At 41.7% G+C, this 9916-nt stretch overlaps 1 protein-coding gene across 6 annotated transcripts in view; it reads left to right on the top strand.

The window, feature by feature from the left end:
* The window catches only part of LOC108625896 (glutamate receptor ionotropic, kainate 2), a 107117-nt gene that overhangs the window by 7501 nt on the left and 89700 nt on the right, over positions 1–9916 (top strand). The window lies entirely within an intron of this gene.

The following is a 9916-nucleotide window of genomic DNA, read 5'->3' as shown; positions in this document are numbered from 1 at the left end:
TACCGAACGACGATATATCGTCGTTCAAATTTTCAACAAATAATGAAACACAATTCGTAACGTTTTATTCTCCCTTTATTTCCGAATATGCTGCTTTTTATATTTTGTAAATATCACTTCTACTTTCGTTTTTACGAGCATTTTCGCAAACCTCTGCAAATTCGCCGATTCGGCCCAGTATTCTTCGCTTATTGTTAGGTACGTTCTTTTCACCGGTACTAAAAGGGTTAATACATATATTATTTATTATTATTTATTATTTATTACTTAATAGACGAAATAGATAGATAGATTTATGACTTAATAAAAGATTAATGTGCGACTCGGAATTGCACGTTCCGCTTGTTGTCCCTTGGCTGGTAGGAGAGCACGATTTTTCAGAGGATCACGGCGATAACACGACGCGTTATTGATGAGGCATTTAGATCCCGATGTGTATCACGGAGATGCTGCAGTCACGTACAGGCGAACAGGCGATATTTTTCCTTACGTGTACCCGGACTCCTCGCGTCAGCTACGGAGCGCGTCTCTAAATCTCTGTTCCGCTTGCGCGTTCCCATTGAAATTGGATTTCCAGGACGTCACCGAAGGGCAGAACTTAGACGTGAAACGCGAAACCTAGAAGCATCTAAGTATCGCCAAGTCAATTAACTCGATCAATTAATATCGATCGATAATTTTTACCAGTCATAAGTGCTTTCAGTAAAATTGACTCAAGTTTAACAAGTTTGCACCATGCGTTCCTACGTAAAATCAAAATCATACTCTTCTATCATTATGAAAGAAATCTTTGGATAGTCGAGTTTTCTTATATTGAAATTTTCGATAAGAAACGAGAGGTCAGATGCTTTCAGCCATGGGCCGCGAGAATTCATATTTTCCAGCAGCGTTAGAGTGTTCGTTGTAATTTTCAACTACTTCGGAACGGCGTTAACGGGTTCTGAGAACTTTTGCACGGTCTCTTGATATACGTAAAGCCAGACTTCTGGACAGAACTCGGCAGCGAATGAATAACGGGTGACTCTTCGTCCGCTCGGAAAATTTCATCTTGGAGTAATAGACCGGGCGCGCGTAACACAAAAAATGGAACAATTTTCTACAGTCTGCCATTGATAGGGGAAATATTTACAGCCACAAGCTGTAGATAGATGTACTTAAAAATCTTCGTTACGTGTTAATGCATACTTAAACATTAACTTTAGTTAGCAAAAAGAACGTAGTTTCTTGAAACAACTTTCAAACAGTCTGCCTTGTGAAATTTCGTCAACTTTACGCTAACATTAGCCTAAATTGAGCTTGGCAGATTGTAAAAAATTGTTCTTAGACGATTGTTCTTATACGATTTAATTGCTAACTAACATAAGTACGCTTTATTCTTGTACTGGAGAAAACCATCTGCCAATGAGCTTTTCATGGATCGCGCAATCTTGCCTTGTGCTCAAATAAATGGCAGACTGTTTGAAATTTGTTTCAAGAAACTACGTTCTTTTTGCTAACTAAAGTTAATGTTTAAGTATGCATTAACACGTAACGAAGATTTTTAAGAACATCTGTCTACAGCTTGTGGCTGTAAATATTTCCCCTATCAATGGCAGACTGTAAAAAATTATTCCATTTTTTGTGTTACGAGCACCCGGACTATAAACGAAAAACTCGGAAACAAGGAAGACACATGGAAGCTTGAGTACTCATCCTTTCTTATAGACAGTTGAAGTGTTCCATCAAGTAGATAAAGTGTCTCCCCGGTTTGTTTATACTTATCACGAACCAGGTAAGGATTCCTTTCTGGCTCCTCCCGTTTCCTATTTTCCCGTCTCCTCAGACTGGAAAGGTAATGTAAAAGCTGAGAGGGCGGGAAGGAATTAAATGGAACTTCAAGGGGACAAAAGGGAATTCGCACAGACGGCTTATCGAATTATTCATTTTAACGGAGCTCCTTTGTCTTGTTTTCTGCGTTGTTTGTCTTTCGAATTAACCTCGGGCGAAAATCTAAGGCGATAACCACGCTCGATGATAATTGAATCCCGTACACAAGACTACGTCTATGCTTCTCATTCCGTGCGCATACTCGAAACCTTGTAACCATTTCCGTTCGCATTAAACCCTTTCACGTTTCTCGTTCTACTTATATTCAAGTCGGAGTGCACGCGATGAGAGAAGGCAAGTGCGAGTTCGTCTTTTCGCATTTCTCCGAGTTCTTTAGCGAACGAGGCGAGAGAATGTTTCGAGGAATCGGGTTTGTCACTCGCCGTGAAAATCCGTCGGTTTCTTCCTCTTGAGACTTTCCGTAGCGCTGTTTTCAACCCAACCAATGAGCGAACGGGATGAATAAATGGAGCCACGTTCGACTACAAAGCGAGTTGTGGTTAACTTCCACTCGCTCGTGTATTGGATGCCGAATTTCGTGTCGTTTATTACCTCACAAATTTTTCCAAAAAGGAACCCGCGTTCTCCGTCAGATAATAGAAAATTTTAATTAATTTTCAAAATCTGTTAATTTTATTATCGATAAAACTTCGTTAAATTCAGTTATACATTTTTTCTGTGCTTGAGACTCGCATGACGCATGGAACATTAAACGCAAGAGGGTCGTATCTCGCGATTCCATATATTTACCGTGGAAGGAAGCAATTGTCCCATTTTCTTTTACCCATTCGCGAGGATATTACGGAACGCGAGAGACCCTCAGGAATTGCAAAGAACGGTGCGACTTAGGAACAGTATGTAAATGCCGGAACCGGGCGTCGCGACGCGAGATCGTCTCTAGTTTCACGGGAACTTCTAGTGTTAGCCACATCCACTCGATGGGCTTCCCTCGTTCCCTAGTATCCCCGGTGTCAAGGCGATTCGATAAGAAAGGGAAAACAGTGGACAAGGGTGAAACCGGGACGCAAGTGGAATGGTAACGACTGAATGGCGCCTGAAACATTGGCAGTCCATGAATCCTGTTCCTTGAAACTGCTCATTTGCTTTTCGTGCGGAATAATGGACAATAGATTCCTACGTCCATGTCCATAAATCCTTGGACACGTCGTAAAATGTTTAACCGAATAAAACATTGGGGAAATATATCTACAACAAATTGGACACGTTGGGTTCATATAATATCGGTGACAGTATTAGGTCATAAAAACAGGTGATTTATTATTTTGGTCACATAGTAGAAAATACGCTTGATTCAAGACAAAATATTTGCTTAATAATATTAATTATGCTATGCATCGTTAATATTCCAATTTTATTTTGGTGGCATTAGAGCGTTAAAAAAATTCGACCAGAACATTTTTATTGGGAAGCATTTCGCGTGAAACTAAACTGAGCATCTTGGAAATTTTCTACGTGGAGTTCCGTAAAAGTTACCGCGAGTGACACTGCCTGCAATTTTCCCCCTTTCCACTCTACGTCACATCATCTTCCGTAAACTTCGCAATTGAGACGTTCGACCGAAACTTACAAGTGGTTGCAAACTTTCCAGACACTCATAAGTGTATCCACTGTTCGACCAATAATTTCCCCTTTACGCCTTCGGTATCGTCTTCATTTAAGAGGATAATGGCCCATATTTATTAAGTTAATGCCTTCAGCGCGTAGCAGACGTCGTTTCTATAGGATGTCATCGTCTATTTCATTCTAATAATTTATTAGCACGTTGATGATGAAGCAATTTCATTATCAGGAAGCCTGAAAGTAGTTACGAACTTCTTGAGGATACCATCATCGGTCCCTTTTATACTGGCTTCCACGCCTTCGGTACTATTTCCATCCTCGGGAACAATAAACGCGTGTTTCCCCTCGAACCCGTTCATAAACAACTCCGGTTGCCGGGATTATTCTCCGGTCTGGTCGATACCAACCTCTTTGGCTTCTTTCCTCATGGACAAAGAGCGGGTACGCGAACTTGGCCCGATGGCTGCGCAAACATTACCGGGTGTCCCGTGCAAATATTTGCCGGAACCCTCCGATCGACCCTTGTAAATTATCCGATATTCTGATCCCACGCGCTGGACCCCGATTTGTTTTCACAGCAATGAATACTGATTTTACAGAATAATGCTTAAGTCATTATAGTATTCCTCATTCTTTTTTTTATGTAATGACTTCTACCAGATGTAACAGATTTACCATCGAGTTCGTTCAATTTGAAAATCAAACCTGCATTTGCGATCGGAAATTCTATCGTCTGAGAGATAATCCACGCGATTAAGTATCGGTGATGCTATGTTTATAACGGGCGCGTCGTAAAAGCAGCCATCGTTTTCATGCGAGGATAACCCGTCGAACTTTCACGCAACTTTTCTTCCCGGAAGCGTCGCGACGTTCGGTCGATCGCGTCTCCTTGGACGCTCGTGTTCCGCCGAATATACGTGCACGGGGATTGGCGGACGACGGAAGAGAAAACGGAACGGTCGGGAAGCGGAGGACGACGAGGTAAACCGAGCGGAAGGACGGTTTTGCATGTAAGTGGGTTACCGGAGACTCGGAGCTCGCGGAAGAATTTCGAAATTGTTCGACTCCTGGAAAGAAGACCAGTCCCGGCGGTATTCTGGACGGAGACCGACGGACAGAAAATGCGATTCGGTCGAATCGCATCTATCAAGCAAATAAATCTTCCTAAGTGCAACAGTATTTTTTATAGAATGTCTACCGGGTGAAAAGGAAAGATTAGAGAAAACGAAGAAGTCGATACACATTTTTAACACTAGAAAGACTGAAACTTAGTATATACCTATATTGCCCAAAGCAGTCAAAATGACTGCATTGTAAACGAATATTGTGTAAAGACATTTGTCTAAAATTAATTTTTAATATTTTTTATATTATTTACAGTCATATAACAAGTTATTAGTAAATGTTAACAATAAAAAAATTTACTTCACTTGGAAAAAAAAATAATTTATGCATTATTATTTGTACATTTGCCCAAAGTCAGTCAAAATGACTTTCTTGGGCAATCTAGTGTTAAATACGATTTGACCAAATTTTATGGATAAAATCGAATAGCTTATGTTGGTCTTATGGCAAGGATTATATAAAGTTTTCAAAATAAATGTGGTATTCGTTTTGTCATCTCGAACGAGGGGTGAAGAAATTAACCCTTGACTTTCTTACTCCGGTACCGGGTGTCGCGTTACTGGGTTGACGTTGAAACCCAAGTAGGGAATCGAGAAGGAATCGAGTCGAGCTCCCATCATGTCACCTACAAGTCGCTGATAGAGATGATGGATTATCGCCATTAGTTTAGCAAATCGTAATAGAGGGAGGACATTGCTACGGCTTCGTCCCCTTCTTGACACGTCATTTCTTTACCTAACAATAGGGGAATGACCATCATTCGTTTTAGGGGATGTCTGTTCAGTTTGCACGTGTTACTCCATTAATAGCAAAGCTTTCTTCTTGAGAGGGTGTATCTGGTTTCGTAATTACACCGACGAGTACATTCGTCAAACATTCCTAAAGGACTAGTCGATGTATTATACGTAGATTGCAAACGTTGCGTCGATTCCAGTGGATTTGTAAAAGCAATTCACGTTCAACTAGCTGAACGCAAGCTTTTACGGCAGACATATCGTAGAAGACGCCTCGAAACGAAACGGTATCCGGAAGCTTCGGTTTCCTTCCTAGCTCCGTAATGCGACCGGAATTCTAAGCGACGCGATGCGCCGCATCCCAGGGTCCGCAGGATTAACAGAAGTGCTGCTACCTTAATTCGATTGCTCCCTGCTGGTAGTGCGCAGTTCGGCAAAGATGAAAACCTGTATACCAGGGGAAATTACGTCGGATCCACCGGTGAAAGCATTGATCTCTGATGCAACGTGTTGGCACAACGGGTTTGTGAAACATACGGGTGATAGGGACAGACCGGTATCGCTAACCCGTGTCTCTGAAGCTGTAACAAACGGACCGTTTATCTGACTTTCGGATTGGCTCTATCCAATTAATGAAAGCCGTCGTTTAATCCTCTGAACCAGCTCGCTACCTGACACTGTACCATTGCAGTCAGTAGTAGTTACTTTTCTTATTTAGTCAAGTACCAGTCTAAGGGCGGTTTTCATAATCGTTACTTATTTTTAAGATCGCCATTTATATTAACCCCTTGAACGACAATTTATTTTCAGTCAGCACTTGAAAAAGAGGAAAGTTTATGACGAGCTGGACTCGTCATTTCCGTTCAAGGGGTTAATAGAACAACTGAGATTTTCTCATAAGAAAATAATTGAAGAAAAAAGTGGCAATTTTTTATTTCAGAATATATAATAAGTCTTTTCGTATTTGGATTCTAAACATTGGAGAGTCAAGAAATTTTATGTTATCCACATTAATGGCTGCATCTCTTTTCTTTATCTCCTGTACAGAAGTCGTGTGTAGTTTGAATTTACGCAGGTTTACGAAAAATGTGTGCGGCACATTTTTATTTGGATAGCCGTAGGAATCCCTGCAGGTGGAATGCAACAACAATTCAAGCTTATCATCCCTCACGCTGTTTCACGGCCGTTGCGGGTTACAACCTCCTTTTTTGGATCCTTCGTAATTCATAATACCTCTTGAGATATCGTCTTGGCGTCGCGTCCTGCCAGACGGCTAAATATATTTACCGAGGTTATCAACGCCCCTAATTCACTCCCGTGTTATCCGTCACCCTCGGCACCTGAGACGCCGCGGACGACCCGCGACTCTTTAAACGGTCAACAGGGGATATGCAAACGATGTTAATGCATTCGTCAAGGCCGTGTTTTAACTACGGGAGGTTAGAAAGAGAACTGAAAGAAGATTAATTGTCTTCCGGGACGGAGGAGAAACGGGCTGCTCTGTGCTGAAACGCGATCGTTAACCATCCGACGGTGATTTTCAAATGAATTTCCAGTGAGGGGTAAAACGGACTCCGGCAGGGTAGCTAGTCGGACGCTGGTAGGAAGAATTAAGTGTAGCTTTAACTCACATGAATCGTTTAAACTACGGGTTATGTCGTAAAGTCGCTGCAGGGTCGGCTTCCCTTAACCGTTCCCAATCCTCTGGGAATGTTTATACGCGTTTCAGATTTTTAATATTCAATGCGACCGCGGAAACACGGTCTCGCGCATCTTTATTTATCCACAAGCTTAACGTTTATTTATGAACCCAAGTCTGAGGGCAGGAACGTACAATTGTAACAACATATTTTAAACTCTGCAATTTTTAATGCACAAAATTCGCGGTCTGATAGTCACTAATTATTTTATTATTTAATCGAGTTATCGCTAAATGACGATCTTTATTATTTACTAGATTTTTTCATACATCAGTGCTTAATAATTTATCGCGTCATTTGTTATAACGACGTTATATAATTTACTTTATCTCAGTTCTGTTCGTTCATCGAAAAATCGTGATTGGAGGGACCGGCTACTTTACCTTACCCGCAGGATTGTAGAATACCTAGAGAACCGTTCGAGAATCGATTCCGTCCGGGATTCGAGACTCCGAGTTGGCGTTTCTTCGACACGTTTCCAACGGAGAAAAGAAATCGCTGATTGGAAAAGCGCAGTCTTAATAGAATCCGTTCTGTATTTCTCTTTTGTAATCAGAGCGGAAAGTTATCGTGAATTTCATGCGCGAACCCTGTCGAAAACGATTATTGGCGTTGTCCTAACGGACTAAATTTGATTGAACTTCTGAGGAGCAGCGGTGCATCGAACAGGCTTATCACCGTGTTAACGACGATAATAACCGAACAGGCTGTGTACAAGCGCAGGTATAGTGGCCGGGATCGATTTATCTCTAACGCGATGCCGCGAATACCGATAGCTCGTTAATCCCGTGTCAGATAACGGCATTATCTCGAGGATTACGCGTCCCAGGCCAAGGGGAAATCTTTCTCACGGTCTTTCAGATTAAAGCTGAAATATTCCATAATCGTATCGACGAGCTGCCGCGGGGAGGGAAGCGTTCGCGGTTGTTGAAAGTTAATAAGCTGGAAATCGGTGGAAGATTGGCCGGGTAACTTTTATTAACAACAAAGTTTCCTGAAACGAATCGACGTCCCTTTCGCTCTCGGTTTCCCGGATTACCGGAAAGCCGTAAAGTTCTCTCAAGGTCCTCGAAGCGATTCCAGTCGCCAGCCGTTCGTTCCTCCTCAGACCGAGGTTCCCGTTAACGGTGGAACGATTTCGAAAAATTTACTGTCCCCGGCCAATATCGGGTCCGTTCAACAGTGAACCGTTCGACTCTTACCGGGAGCACGAGCACAGGCATATATTTCCACGAACAATAGTCATTGTCCGAGTTAATCCACGCCGACTATTATCGAAAAGAGACGCGTTATGGACGCGCGCACCAATTTTCAATAATTGACCGCGGGTAATGTTTATGAGCATAATAAATTTATCTCCCACTGTGGAGGTTGAACGTTATTACGTTCATCCAGTGAATCTATTTAGTATTTTACAATAGCTGATCATTATTCAATTTTCGAGTTCAATTATTATATAAAATTAGTAATTAAATTTTATTTTAAATAGCAGTACGATATCGTATGAACAAATTTGTTAATTAATAATAAAAAAAGATGCAGCGATTCGAGTTAAACTTAATCACGATTGAACGCAGTAGAGCAATTATTAAATTGATGAATTATAAACGTGTATCAATTTGGGAAAAATTAATAACGACTGAGTCGCTCGTTTCGAAGTTGAATGAGCAAACGCACAGGCTATGACCGTCACCTAAATTATCGCAGAGGAAGGTGAAAGAGCGAGTTGCATAACAGAAAAAGCGGTCGAATGCTGTCTCGTTGGGTCGGTCTGAAACGCGCAAAGCCGCATTGTTTCACGAAGCACAGTTACGACAACGCGCCACGTTTATAGGGTTATACTTCATCCTCTTTAACTTCCCTTTCCGTCGGTTTCCCACTTCGCGGTTCGTAGGTCCGTCCGCGGAACGCGTAGCGATATGAGACGCAGTGAAAGTGAGGAATAGTCAGAAGGAGTCGTTTCGCGGGTAAAGCTCAAACTCGGTCCGACGTGAAAAAAGGAAGGGGACGATGGCGAGTGTCGCGTCAGTGGGGACGTAATGAGAGCTATACACGAGGGCCATAATGCGATTACCCTCGAGGGCTTCAGCCAACTACCCCTGAACTCGTCGGATTCCTAGCTATTGTTCTGTCCCAGGCTAAACGTCTCCTGCGATTGGCTCGCGAAAAATTGACAATTTTCTCTATGATTTTCTCATTTCGATCAGGAAACTAAATACGATTCCTAATAATTTTCTATTACAATTCTTATTACATTTGAAAGTATCGATTCCTCGTTTTTCTTTTATTGATTGATTTTTTTTTTTTATTGAACGTTTTTGTACAGTTTTGACGGTGCGTGTACGAAAAAGAAGAGCGGTTAACTAGCGGGGATCGGTAAATGCGGTTAGAGCGTAGGATAGTTATTTATTGACGGGACCTAATTGGATTTCTGGTTAACTGTTGCGGTTCGAAGAATCGATAGAAGCATTAGAGGAATGCCCCCATCCCGCGGAATCGCGGCGACGCGATGCTGAAACTATTCGTCAATTAAGCCCTTCTAACTCTATTATACATTCTGTTCGGCTGTTAATGAAAATTCCATTGACCGTCTTGTTCACCGGCCACCTGTACGGTTGCCCGATTGCTGAACCAATCCTCCTGTGTTAAATGCCTCAATTGTCGCCCGAGTTCTTCAAACAGAATATTTGCTCGTTTTCTGTTGTCAAATCCTTTTAACTATTTTTCTGTATTATTTATTCTATTGGGTTGGGGAATAAGTTCGTAGCGTTTTTACCGAAGACTTTTATTTAAACAAAAAACAATAATTATATCAATAAGTTAATCAATTATAGAATCGTTTTATGATCGCAGTTCATTTTTTCCGCCAATTCACGACTGGTTTGGCGACCGTTCTCCTTCAAAAGTGAT

This window comes from Ceratina calcarata, unplaced genomic scaffold (assembly GCF_001652005.2).
Source record: "Ceratina calcarata isolate Rehan_Ccalc_2016 unplaced genomic scaffold, ASM165200v1 scaffold379.2, whole genome shotgun sequence".
NCBI classification, from domain to species: Eukaryota; Metazoa; Arthropoda; class Insecta; order Hymenoptera; family Apidae; genus Ceratina; species Ceratina calcarata.
This window is presented reverse-complemented; position numbering and strand designations above follow the sequence as displayed.